The following is a 15,198-nucleotide window of genomic DNA, read 5'->3' on the forward strand; positions in this document are numbered from 1 at the left end:
CTTGACACAAATGGATGAATTAGATTTGAAGAAAGATTGTTAGAAAATGAAATATTGGAGAAACCCAATTCAAGTGAGATGTGAAACACACCCCTCTCACACGCCCACTCCTTTTAAAAGGGGTGTGCGTTCACCTCTCCACTCACACACCCAAGGAGAAAGAGAAAGAGAAAAAGAAAGAAAGTGAAAGAAAAAGAAAAAGAAAGAAAGAGAGAAAGAGAAAGAGAAAGAGAAAGAGAAAGAGAAGGAGAAGCCTAGATGTTATCTTCCTTCTCCATATGTATGGTGTCTCCCTCTTACTCAAGTGATGTCGTGATTCATGTGGAAGCTTTTCATATAGAAGCTTTCCTACATGGATATCTACCTAGGGTTTATATCTAAAGCTAAGGTGAGGGATTCCTTTAAGCTTATATTAATTTAAGTTGGTATGATTTATTATGTTCCCTCACATGCTTTGAATCCTCCTTGTAAATATTTAATTTACCACTACCAATTATTTACCCTTTGGGAATAATGGTTAAGGTGTGATGTTAATTATATATGACCTTTCTAAATTTATGTGACGGTCTTTCCTTTAAGTTTGTATTAATTTAAGTTGATACGAATTATCTTACCTTTTACATGCTTTTATGATATTATGATTCTCTCCTTTCAGTTGTTAATTTACTATCAACAATTATTTATCCTTAGGAATTATGATATGATGTTAATTACGAGTGATCTTCGTTATTTTTGTAGGCCAATGGATACAATCTTTGCCCTTGCCTTTAGTAATTTTGTTGAGTTAACCTTACTGCTCTTCTCTTTGTTGAGTTGGCTATTGTTATTCTCCTCTTTGTTGAGTTAAACATTGCTACTTTCCTCTTTGTTAAGTTGGGCATTGCCACTCTCATTTCTGTTGAGTTAATCATTGCTATTCTCCTCCTTATTTTATTAGCTGTGTGTTATTTAACTTATGGCTTGGGCATGTGCCTTGAGATTACAAAACTCTCATAATTTGAATTATCTCTCTATCAATGCAAGTGATGTGTTAGAGGTATCATAACTAGCAATTCAAATATTTTTTGTGGACGTAATGTATTACGGGTAGTGGCCCTCTTGGTCGGCACGTAATTCCCTGGGTTGGTTTGCGTAGTGCACAATCAATGTAAGTAAATCGCCATGTGTGTTACATCACTTTTCAAAATTGGATGTCACAAATAATCCCTTCATGAACATATCGTGTTACGTAAATCCCTTAACCGCGTTGTTGTGTCGCCTTGATATGTTCGCATAAATTCACGTTAACGTTGGACATGCTGGTGAATCTTCGTAGTTATGGGATGTGGGGCAAGTTGGGTTTTCTATGAATTATATTCCACATTGTGATGATCACTACATATAATGAGCCGCACACACTTTACTAGGCATGCATTCATATAATATTGGTTGCACATACCGATACCTCTCGTAGTGGTGGAGTACGAGACGTATCAGAATCCTTACATTACTTTTATAAATCTCTTGAATTATTGTTAATCTTAAAGGATAACCATCACTATGAGTAGGGCATTGACCATCTCCCTATGAAAGATTATACTAAATGAATTAGAAGATAGTTTTATGATTTAGTTTTATATTTCTGTTGCGAACTCGATAATGTAATAAGCTCCCATTAAGAGGGCATTTAATAGTTTGTTGAATTCTTTTACTCTAATGAAATAACAAATACAGTCGATTATATTCTCATGAATGGTTACCTTCATAAATGTAACTGAATGTGATGTAAATTAAATATATATATATATAGTGCGATTTTTAAAGCATCCAATTTATACATTATTTAACATCCAGAATTCTCGGGCATGAGTATGTACTCAGGCTATGAAAATTTTGGAGTGTTACATTCACTTTCTTGTGATTACTCCTAATTTGCTTGCTAATTTGACATACACCACAAACTTTTTTTTATCTTTTTCAGTTTGGGTAGGCCATTTAAGTGATTTCTTTTGCTCAATTTATATAGATATCTATAGTTTACATGTCCAAGACGTCTATGCCATATTCAATCTCTTTTATTTGGACCATGTAACATAAATGGTTTGTAGAGCAGGAGTTATCAATTATATAGCAATTTCCAAATGTTCTGCGACCATTTAATATTACACTTCCTTTCTCATTTATAATCTCACATCCATGATCTGAAAATTTTACATTACACTTATTATCACAAATCTAAGATATGCTCAAAAGATTATGTTTTAATCCTTCAACATAAAGCACATTTTCAAAGAGAGGCAAGTTGGGAAGTTGTACATTACCTTGGCCAATTATTTTGCAATTGTTTTCATCTCTGAATGTAATTGATTTGCCATTTATTTCATTGATGTTTGAGAATATCGCCTTATCACCTATCATGTGTCTAGAATATCCACTATCCAGGTACCATCTTGAATGGTTAATAGCTTTGAAAGTAGTGTGGGCAAAAAGACACTTAACCTTTGGAACCCATTTCATTACGGTTCTAGGTTTAGGAGGATCTCTTGTTTTTCACTATATTTAGGAGTTAGGATTTCTCATTTTTCTATACTCCTATCTTATCTGAGTTGGATTTCAATAGCTCTTTAAGCAAGTCCACAATTTTTTCACCTAAGGGAGGTTTATTATACCTTTGATGTTTATAGCTAATAGCATTATTATTTATTTTAGAGACTTAAAAAGTTTTTGAGTTTTTGAAATCATTACAGTTTGAATCTCTTAGAGTCTTTCCTTTAGAATTCGAGGATTATCCTCTTACAAAGATAAGAGTAGAATCCTTGGTTTTCAAAGAGTTATTTTGAATATAACCCATACCAGACTTGTCATCACATCCCCTTGATAAGGTTAACAATTTTTCAAGTTTTTCATCACCAAGGGAATATTTCCAAGTATCCCTTGAACTCTAAAGGTAAGAAACTTCAAGTTTTAGTTTCTTATTTTCTGTTTTAAGTTTTTGATATTCAGAAGATTTAAAACTTAAATTTAAATTTGTTTTTTTCAAAACAATCGAAAAAATGAGATTTTTCTAAAATAATTTTTTCAAATTCCACTTTTAGTTTAGCATAATTTTTAACTTGACAGCAATTTTACAACTCTCTCTGTATAGGGCATTATAGGCATCTTGAAGATCGTCTTCATTTTCAGGGTCACTGCTTAGATTTTCATAGTCAGACATATCACAGTTGTCTGAAGAAGTGACTCTTGATATCGTCATAAAGGCTTTCAAATCGTTTGCATTTTCTTGGTCTAATTCATCAGATTCAGAATTAGTTTCTGACTCTAATGATTCATCCCAAGTAGCTATCATGCATTTTCTTTTAGACTTATTCTTTTTAGGACATTTAGCAGCCAAGTGCCCATATTCATAGTAGTTGAAACATTGACTGTCTTTTGATTTAGATTTTCAAATTTTAGATTTTCCTTTTTTCTTTATCAGATAGTTTTTGAAAATTTATTCTTTTCTTATTTTTGAAAATTCTATAAAATTTCTTAACTAACAAAGCCATATCATCTTCATTATCTTCAAAATCAAAATTAGCATTAGTTTCCATTGAATTAGATTTAAAAGATTTAAGAGCAATGGACTTAACTTTAGGAGCCTTAAAAGAATATCCCATGCTTGTATAGTTGTATCACAAGAAATAAGTCTTTTGAATTCATCAGGCGATAGAGTACAAGTTATAGCATTTAAGGCTTTTGCATTAACACTGCTTTCATTTTTCTCAACCGTGGTCCAAAAAGTAAATGTGGTTTCTTTCATTGATTTGGTTCCATCATCAACAATTACTTCTATAATAGGAGGGATCCATTTAGTCAAAATGGCTTGCCACACATTTTCATCTAAGGATTTGAGGAAAATCCTCATCCTGGCTTTCCAATATGAATAGTTAAAGCCATCAAAATGAGGTGGCCTGGTAATGGACAAGCTGTCGAAATTTGACATAATAAAGCTCTATATATAGCTCAAGTAGGTGAATCCAAAAAAAAAATAAAAAAATAGAGTAACCTTCTCTGATACCATTTTAAAAGGAGAGCTTAAGATGTTCTAAAGGGGGGTGAATAGGATTATGCCAAATAATCGAAATAAGTGTTAAATATATAAATGAATCAGATATCTCAATTGTTTAAATATTGAAATGTTGATTCCAAATAATTCGTAGGACAACCTTCACCTAAAGTTTTAGATAGGACAACCTTATTTCATGAATTTCTTTAAAATCAAAATCTCAAACTTGCAAGAGTAAATAAAAATAAAATATTATAACATTTACCACTCAACTTGAAATTAAACACAACCATTCACCACATAAAAAAATAAAGGCATTCACCACATAACACAAAGAATTATAGTGGTTTGGTGCTTTAAAAACAGCCACACCTACTCTACTCCCAAAATTACTTCCCTCGTAATTTTGGCTTTCACCATGAAAAGGTTTTCCTAGTTTCACCTTAACAACCTTGTATAATTCTTGTGATCTTCACGGGCTATCACAATCAAACCCACATTAAGATTTTTAAGTTATTTCAAACAAAACCTAAACTGAGATTTTAACTGGCTATCTCAGAAAAACTAAACGGAGTTTAGAAGGTATACTTATCTTCACCGTAAAAGACGTATCAGAAGCTCGTAGTCAAAGAACTGCTTTCTTGAATGTAGATTGTTCTTTGTTTAATTAAATAGAAAGGGTCAAGGGTTTTATTGATTTGAATTAAGTTCAAATCAATGACTACTTGAATTAATTCTCTTAAATCTCAAAAGAAGAGTATAATTTACTCTCTTTAGAATCAAATCAGAGGGATCTGAGATTAAGAGAATTGAACAAATGCTATATAAATTAAATTGTAAATACCATTCAAATAGTTTGATAATAACTTAAGCTTCTCTCTCTCTTGCAGAAGGATTTTGATAATTAACTTGTGTAATTTAGAATGAGAGAGGAACTCAATTTATAGACAAAGAAGTTGAATCTTCGGCTAGCTCGAGGTAGTCTTCAACTAGCCCAAGCAAACCGAATTCAGTTCAAAGGACTTTCGATCACACAGGATAAGATTTATCCAAAATTTGGCTGGCTCGAGGTCATCTTCAGCTGGCCAAATTTGTCCGAATTTTGAAAGATGCAGTTGTTAGAATTTGACCTAAAATTTCTCAAGTTAGCCGAATTTCAAGCTCGGGCTAGTCAAACCAAAACTCGGCCTTGCCGAATTTACAACAAAAAATTTAGTTTTTCTTCGGGCTTGTACTTAGGCTGGTTGAGAAAACTTAGGCTAGCCGAACCAAAAGTTAGGCTGGTCGAATTCCAAGCAAAATAAGTATTAAAACCCAATTTTAAACATTTATGAAAACACCTAGTCCTAAGGTCTTTCTAGGGTTTTATATCACCTAAGACATATCAAATATTTGTTCTTCTTTGACTTGAACTAAGTCTCGGAGTTCATCTTGACTTTTGAGCTTGATTTTTTTCTTAAACTTGAGTTTGATCTTCTCTTGATCTTAAGCTTAATCTTCTCTTGATTAAAGCTTGATCTTCTCCTGATTTGAGCTTGATCTTCTCTTGATCTTGAACCTGATCTTCTCTTGATCTTGAAGATCTATTGTCACATTATTTTGGCTATACGAAATTTGACAACTAAAGTGTGCTCAAACAATTTAGCACTTACATAGGTCAAGATGACCAAATTTTTATGAAGTAGGAAGGATGAGCTGTGGATTCACAATAATGCATTGATGTCCTCTACTATGTCGAGTCAGTTCCGCCTCCTTCACTCCATATTTTTATGAATGTCTATCTACGGGGGACAAAAGGAATTGATCTGACTTCTTTCATGGTAGACATCATCTACAGTGTGGGGATGGGTGTCCGTTTATGCTTTTCGACCATTATTCTGCATCAGCTTGCGCTGCTTGTGAGGGGGAGTCATCCCACATATCTTTCATTTGGTGACCTCCTATGTCTCCTGGCTTGGGAGTGTGGGTTCTCACTGACCTCAGACACGTCTATCCCAGCATCAAGGATCACCACAAAAACATAAAGAAGATGCACCTCCCGGCCCCAGCAGTGGCGCTGCACAACGAGGACATGGATATCCTTGTGGCTAAAGGAGAGGAGGAGACAAGCACCAGAGTCACACCAGCACAGGAGCCATCGCAATAGAACACCCTAGGTGTGACTACTTGTAGGCATACCACTCAACCATTTGATCACTTCGAGGAGATATTAACGACATAGGCAGCTATTCGAATAGAGCAAATTAGTCACAGAGAGCGTCTAACTCGTTTGGAGTAGATGATGCATTCCCTCCACCAAATGGCATAAGAGATTTTGGTCGTCCTGTCCTGCCACCGTGACGATGTCTCCGGCTCAGGAACCAGACCCTCTAGCTAGGGGAGTTGAGTTAGGGCCCTAGCAATGTTTCTTTTTGTGTGTGTCTAACCATCTTAGTTTGGTACTAATTTTTGTTTCACTGAAGATGACATAGGATGCACATTTTGGATTATAATTTTTGTGGATGAATGATTATTTTTATTATATTAGACATCCTCTTCTTGCTTCAAATCCTTATATGTTCAATTGCTTATTGTCTATTTCCTCCTTCTAATGCATGACTTCACATATTTTTTAGCTTAATTTCATAATACATGTTTATATGAATGTCCTTTGCTAATTACTAACAAAAGGGGGGAGAAACATACTTCCACCATGTGTTATGTTGTATCTTTTTGGTAAATTTTGTGGTATAGAGACTTAGAGGGAGTAATGAAGAGTGCATAGAGAGTAGTTGCACAAAGCAATACATTGTAAATGTCTTTAATCAGTTTGTATTTGTAAATCTTATATCAAGTCATGTAAAGTTACATGTTTTTGGGTTATATAGGCTTTGTTAGTTTTTTTTATTATGTAATTGACAAAGGAGAAGATTGTAAGTACCCTAGTTTGTCAATTAGCACAAGTTATGAGTCATAAAGTCTGAAGATGTAACATCCCGAATTTTCACGGCCAGAGTTTTTACTCGTGTCCAAGAAAACTTATGTTAATGATGTAAAACTTGGATGCTTTTAAAAATTGCACCATATTTTTTTTTCATTTAGATCATATCTAGGTACATTCATGAAGGTAATCATTCACAAGAATAAAATCCACTGCATTGAAAGGAGATTTTCTTCGTCCCTGTCGGGGACTGATCGGAGTTTGCTACTAGTCTGGATTGTCACAGAAGTTTGTGGATTCCAGCGTCCGAACTCCTCCTTCTTCTATCTTTCACTTGTTTTCCTCCTCTTCTCTCCCTCACTTTTCTCTCTCTTTCTTAGCAGTGTGCGTTCCCCAGCATCGTACATGGGGAGATTTATACCCAACTAGCTATCCAGATCCTTCATGTGTAGCTAAAGCTGGGCATCGAACCGAGTCGGATCGGATTAGGTCCAACTCGACTCGGTCCAGATTCTACATGGCCTGACCCGAACTTGATCCGATCTGGGACCGAGTCCGGGTCATCTGACTTGATCCGATCCGATGCACTGCTAGCCTGACTCAAACTGAGTTTGATTCGGTCAAGAAAACCAAATCGGATCAGGTTGGGTACCGTTCGGATCGGAAGAGAGAAGTGGGTGATACAAAGGGCGAGAGAGAGGCTGAGCAGCTAAAAAGGGCGAAAAACTGAGTTTTTATTGGATTTGCTGTGTATATTGGTGAAAACACAAGAATAAAAAATAGGGAAATGCTGTCATGATGGTACACATGTCCAGCATTTATTGTGATCAGGACTGTTGATGTGGTGGACCACGTTGTGAAACACGTAAAATAGAATGTGATAGATACATCCAATTGTACCACCACTCGTGGTACCGTATAATTTTTCCCACAAAAGTGAAGCTTGTGTATTAAATCTGTACCATAAAATCTGTAGGGACCACCATGATGGTCATGGAAGGAAAAATCAAACGGATTGTATTATCATATTGGATACAAGATTAGAATCAACGGATCACCAATGTTCTAAATCAACATTATTTATGGCCCATATATTGATCTAATAATTCCCATTTTTTAGAATTATGATCACCATGGTGGGGCCTAAAGATTTCATGGTATGGATTTATTTATAAAAATGGAATGTTGGTGGAAATGATGGTATAGCACTGCAAGTGTGGTGCCGTTGACAGTTGGTGAACAATTCTCAGACCAAAATACTCTTCTCAGACTGAACGTTCCACGCTATATACAGCTATATACAAGACGTGGTGTATTGACATGAGTAAGTTCTTTGGGTCAAACTATGAGGTATGTGTTATATCCAAACCATCCATCCATTTGGAGAGCTTGTCTTAAAACTTAAGGCGAAAAATAAGATAGATCTAAAGATCAGTTGGACCATACTGCAGAAAACAGTGGGGGATTGATTGTTTGCCATTGAAACCCTTTTTCAGATCATGGAAGTTTCGGATCAATATGAAATTTGTTTTTCCATTTCATCCATGTATTTTTAATATTATTATTAGATAGAAAATAAACGTTATAATGAGGCCCATGTGACTTTGATCTCATTTCAGTCATTTGTACAACCCGGAGCTTGAGGCATGTACGCGCGCTCGCACGACACGTATCTACAACAGCTAGCTAGCTTAGGACGCGGATTTCGTACTACCCCCGCCCGACCCTGGCTCCAAACGGGCAGGTCTGTGAGTGGGCCCACCGTGATGTATCTGTACATCCAAGCCGTCAATCCATTTTCTCATATTATTTTAAGGCATCGAAACAAAAATGAGATAGATCCAACGATCAAGTGGACCACCCCAAATAATAAGCTTGGTTGCATTAAAATGCACAAAGCATTGAATGTCAATTACATTAAATGCAAGAGTCATCTGTGATACGGTCCATTTAATGGTTGGATTTGCCTATTTTTGTTTTAATGTCTTAAAATAATATGAGAAAAGGGATAGATGGCTTGGATGTACAGATACATCACGATGGGCCCGCCCACAGACCTGCCCATTCGGTGTTAGGGATGGGCGGGTGTAGTACGCAATCCACATCCGCTAGCCTAGTTTGCATGGCAGTGTGGGACGCGGATTAGCTACTTACAGGTTGTGTAGCTAGACTTCCTACCGCAAAGGAGGCGTGACCAAGTTCCGTGCGACCCGCCGTGATATATGTGATGTATCCGCACCGTCTATTCATTTGGAGATATCAATTTAGGGCAGAGCCAAAGAATGAGTCCGATCCAAAGCTCAAATGGAACCTACTACAGAAAAAAGCAAAGAGAGTGACGCCCACCATTAAAATTTTCTAAGGCTCGCAAAAGTTTCTGATCAAACTAAAATTTGTGTTTTCCCTTCTTTCATGTCTGTCTTTATTTGTGAACACGTTGGATCTCAGATAAACATCTTAGTAGACCTTAGGAAGGTTTCAACAGCAGGAGTCACTCTTCCCACTATTTTTTTTTTGTGGTGGGGTCCACTTCAAATCTAGATCTGACTCATTCTTTGCCTCATGGCCTAAAATGAGTTGTACAAATTGATGGATGGTGTGGATACAACACATACATCATGGTAGTTCCCACGAAACCTGGTGATGTCACTTCAATAGTGTTGGACTTAGGCCAGTGAGGCCCACTGGTGAGCAATCACTAGTGGGTATGTCCCATGCTTTTTCCGGCCTCTTCTTTTCATTTCAATTTCAAATTCAAATATGAATTTGATTTTTGATGGGAGATAGGGATGTGATCGGATGATATGGTCTCATCCAATCTCATCCAAACTCTCATTCCTTCCTATATAAAGGATGAGACTCTCTCTCGTAATGAATCATAAGAAATAGCGAGAGTATACGGAGAGAGATATAGTGTGCACAGTAATCTGTCCAGTTTGGCTTGTCCTTGGGACGATCTAATCTATAGATCGCGATCCGGGACCACTTATACCATAGGATCAGAGGTGTGAATAGATCCATCTGCTCCAGTAGTAGATAGACGGGTCGTTGGAGCGTCAATCTTATGCTTTGTGAGGTTCCAAAACTCGTGTAGACCGTCAGATCTTGAGGGCTCACCTTCCGCGCTTCCCATCAGTGGTATCAGAGCATTCAATAGCGGATCTTCGATTATTTTCATCTAAAAAGGTAAGTGACTCATCTTTTCTTTTTGGATTAGAATAATCTTGATTCCATACATGAAAAGTCATGTGTACGGTGGATTAGATTTTGATTTTGTATACACGTATGCCATGTGCATGTAAGCCCGATTATGATGGACCAAGGTGATCATGTAGACCTTTATGATTACATACACTTTATGTACACCATCTTATTAGTTTATGGAACGGTCCACATGTTGTACCCCATGCGTGTACATCATATCCACCAATAGTTGTTGTTTTGAAATACATGCGTGTAGATCTCACAAAATATCCACCAATAGTTGTTGTATTGAAATACATGCGTGTACATCTCACAAAATATACAGCAATAGTTGTTGTATTGAACTACACCACTAAAACATAGTTGTTAGTGACGTATCTCACCATACTTGAATTAACATGTCATGCACTCAGATATATAGCTGTTGTACACATGTTGGCTTCTGTACACGTGTTGGCTAATGTGCATGTGTACACGTGTTGTTTTGGGAGATAGCTTCTGCTATATATATAGCTTCTATACACGTGTTGGCTGATGTGCAACATACAAGCTACCAGTAATATAGCTGCCGTATTATAGTACACCACAAATATATTGATGCTGTATTAGAGCGGATTGGCTGATGTTCATCACACAATCTGATGTGTGTCCATATGACCCAATGTAACTAGAAACATTATAATATTAAGTTTTTTTTTTGAGAGCATTGGAGTATTTCCCATTGATGCCACATCTATTGAATCTATGTTGTGGAAATCGGATGGTTATAAGAGTATAATGCCAAGTTTGGATGGATTGGATCACTGGATCAGTGTAATTTTTGCATGAAAATCATTGATTGTGATACAGATCTAATGATCGGTCCAGATCTATCACCAATGGTCTCAATTACCGAACGTTAAGACCCACTTGTTAGAATAACTAAAACACATTATGTGTATTCACATTGAAAGAGGATTACAACTCTCCACAACTACAAGATTGTTGTATTGACGTACACAATTAAAACACGTTATGTGTTTTTTTCATGTTGAAAGAAAAAGATATCAATTGTAGTCACGTCAGCAACACATGGATCTGATCACTAGATATGTGTTGTATCCAAACTATCCATCCATCTAGCAAGCTCGGATTTAGCCATGAGAAGACATTGTAATATGTAGTGGGGATTGAACGTCTACTATGGAAACCTCTATAATGAGGATCACCTTGAAGTCTGTGTTCTAAATCCATGGTGTCCATCCGTTTTTCCAGAACTGTAAGCGGCTTGCAGAGGTCAGAGAGAGGGAATGGCTTCATGGGTTGTGCCACCTCTCTCTCTAATCTCAGCCGTTGATACTCTCTCTCCAATCTCAACCGTTGATTTTAGGCTAAAGCACATCAATAGAATGGCCCATTACTTGAGAAACTGAGTGGATTTCACATGTATATCACGTGGGCTCATGTAACTTAGGCAAGTTCGGACAAGTGAAGTCCTGTGTGCAGTAGTTGCATGTATGCTTGTGTTATATTTGGACCCTGGGATTGGCATACTGCTCAGGTTTTCAGTTTTGTACAAGTGGGCCCATTTTTCAATGATCTACACCGTTGAGATTGTTAGTCTCACTATTGATCTTCCCTAAAATAAATATATCCTAGATTGAATAATCCTATCATCTAATAAAATGAAGGGATTAGATTCTTACATCAACTGGATTATTGACATATGGGATATACGAAGTAGGGCCCATAATATCAACTGTTAGATCAATAAACTAAGGTCCAATTGCACATTTGAGGTAACCCAAAACCCTATAGCTTTCTTACAAGTAATATGTATATTTCTTTTTTTTTTTCTTTTTTGACATGTACATATATATATGCATATGAATATTGTTTCCTTTATAATATTTTCTTCACTGTTGATCAAGAGATCATTAGTGATCGAAATGATCATCGACCATGATGATCAATGTTGATGAAAGGATCCATCATCAATAATGATCATTAACGGTGATGATCAGATCCATCTCTAATGGACATGATCACTAGTGAAGATTGAACTCTCTTCATATTTAAGCACTTTCTATTTTTTATGATGACGATGTTTATATGTGTGATATAATTAGGCCTGATGTGATCAGATTTTAGCTATTTTTTCATTAGAATAAAGAAAAACTTAGTGCTAGAATCCTCCCTAAAAATAAAGGTTGTGCATAACCTGAGTGGGAGTTTATTCTCCTCCACCAAATGATGCATGTAACCAAGTAATGGAAGGTTGCACGTTATACAATTGTAATTTTATAAAAGCATTAATTCCATTTTAAAAAGAGAACTTGATTGTTCTACACTGCCCATTCGGGTATGTGGACTTTTAGATCTCGTTAAGATGTGTTGACTACGTCTGAAAATTTGTATAACACGTAGAAATGTTGATGATTAGAGTTAATACCTTAGATCATAGCTAAGTAGTGATACTTATGCAATGTAGAGATGGCCACCAAAGCGTTAATCACTAAACAGCTGAAAGGATAATATTTCGATGGTAACAACTACGAAGACTGGTCTCGCACGGTGCGATGCCTTCTGGACGAGGACGACATATCGCATACACTCGATGAAGTTCAAGAGGAACCCATATTGGCTGAAAATGAAAATTTACAAGAACATGGGGTTGGGATGACTCGCTATAATAAGTGGCAAAAACAGAATCACTCAACTCGTAATATCCTTCTTAGCATTATGCACAAAGAACTCATACTTATGTATGAAGTACATGAAACCGCTAAGGGAATCTGAGACGCACTGACAAATGCCTATGCGCAGAAGTCAGATGCGAGAGTTCGGGCAATGGAATTAGAATTCCAGGAGTATAAAATGTCAGTCGGTTGCCTCATCAAAGATCATATCCATAAGATGGAGCAAATGATAGGTGCCCTTAGGAATGTTGGGTGTAAATTGACTGAAAATTAAAAAATTATAGCCATGCACCATTCCTTGCCTGAATCTTGGGCCCAAATCAAAAGAATTTTGAACCATACTAATTCTATCTCTACGTTCAGAGACTTTTGTGGCCACTTGGTACGTGAGGTTGAAATGAATGCAATTAGCCAGGTTCGGCCAAGGCCTTTGTAGCAGAGACCCATAAGCGAAAAGCTAATAGGAAACAGTTCAAAGCTCGTAAGAAGGCGAAAAAGAATAACCAAGAACAGAAGACCATAGCACCTTCTCCAAATCTCAAGAAGGAGAATAAAAAGAAGAAGCAGAAAAAGACAAACATAGTCTACTTTGTCTGCGAAAATTTCGGCTATTATGCTTGGTAGTGTGCCCATAAAAAGACAATAATTTCTCAGTCACTAGATACTTTGTATATAGGCATTTGTTCTGAAATTCTTTCCGTTGATAATATATCTAATGAGTGGATTTTGGATTCAAGCGCAACAAAGCACATGACATGGAGTCGTCAAGGACTCGAGGAATTTCGGCCTGTAGCTAAGGAAAGTTAAAAGGTGTATATGGGAAATAATGTTGTCGAAGACGTACTAGGGATTGGCGTTTCCCATCTTCGTACGCGCATAGGGCGAACAATAATCCTCCGTGATACTCTTTATGCACCGGGGATGCGTCGGAATTTAATTTCTATTTCTAGGTTATTATTTGAATGGGATGACTATTCGATTTTTCGGGATAAGGGTTTCTTTGAGACTGAATAACCTCATCTTTGTATGGAGAAATTTAATTTTAGATTTATTTATTCTGAACGTAAATTGTGATAATGTACCTCTTGCTTTATTTGCTATGTCAAATGAAACTGTAGTATCTGAATCTCAAAAATGGCACTCGAGGTTAGGTCACATTAGAAAGGATCGTATGACAAGATTAGTACGTTCTGGTATGTTAGACTCCTTATCCAAAATTGAGTTGTCATTTTGTGATCATTGTGTATCCGAGAAGACTTCGAAGAAACCATTTCCCAAAGCGGTTAAGTCCAAAGGCACACTAGAGATAATCCATTCAGATATCTGTGGACCTTTTAATGTACATGCTAGAAACGGATGTCAATACTTTGTCATTTTCATTGATGATTACTCACGCTATGATATGTGTATCTCATCTCACACAAATCTGAGGCTTTTGATTATTTTCTTAAATATAAAACTGATGTGGAAAATCAGCTTGAGAAAAAAATTAAAATCCTTCGTTCTGATAGAGGTGGCGAGTATACATCTGAAACGTTTAAGTCATACTGTGAAAACGTTGGAATTATTCGGCAGTACACAATGGCTTGCACTCTACAACAAAATGGTGTTGCAGAGAGAAGGAATAGGACACTATTGGACATGGTTAGATTGATAATGGCACAAGCCAATCTCTCTACCACATTCTGGGGAGACGCATTGTTAACAGCCGTCTACGTCCTCAATAGAGTCTCATCCAAATCCATTCCTAAGACCCCATATGAGATGTGGTCTGGGAGGACTCCTTCTCTAGCCAACCTACGCCCTTGGGGATCTTTGGGATATGTTTTGCTACTTACTCTGCATAGAGGTAAACTTGATAGTAAAACTATTAAATGCGTGTTCATAAGGTACCCTATGCATTCAAAGGGATACGTTCTAGTTTATAAGGACCATGGACGATGGATTGAGATAGAATCCCGAGACATGACCTTCGGTGAAGATAGATACCCCAGCCAAATGAAGCAAAAGGCTCCAATAGAACTTTTTGAAATATCCGATGTATCTCAGGAGATTGGGAGTTCTGCTCCTCAAGATGATGATGCTCCTATAGTTCGTCAGGACAGTGGGAAGACATCTCAACATGCTCCTGAGTTACATCGAAGCGAAAGAGGATTGATTCCCTGAAGATACTTCGATATTGAGGGGCAAACATTCTCTTGCGTTACGATTGATGATGATGAACCTGATTCGTATCAGGATGCATTAATATCTTCTAACTCGGTCGATTGGGTGAATGCTATGGATGAAGAGATCACTTCTATGGAGAAAGATAAAGTCTGAAAACTTGTTGATCTGCCTTCCAATCACAAAACGATAGGTAATAAATGGGT

At 36.8% G+C, this 15,198-nt stretch overlaps 1 long non-coding RNA gene across 1 annotated transcript in view; it reads right to left on the reverse strand.

The window, feature by feature from the left end:
- Positions 1 to 9,714: 9,714 nt before the first annotated feature.
- The window catches only part of LOC131239897 (uncharacterized), an 8,578-nt gene continuing 3,094 nt past the window's right edge, over positions 9,715 to 15,198 (reverse strand). Inside the window, exon 2 of the long non-coding RNA XR_009168470.1 lies at positions 9,715 to 9,775. This is a non-coding gene — a long non-coding RNA (uncharacterized LOC131239897). The remainder of the gene's footprint in view (positions 9,776 to 15,198) is intronic.

Source organism: Magnolia sinica, chromosome 3 (genome assembly GCF_029962835.1).
Source record: "Magnolia sinica isolate HGM2019 chromosome 3, MsV1, whole genome shotgun sequence".
Classification (NCBI taxonomy): Eukaryota; Viridiplantae; Streptophyta; class Magnoliopsida; order Magnoliales; family Magnoliaceae; genus Magnolia; species Magnolia sinica.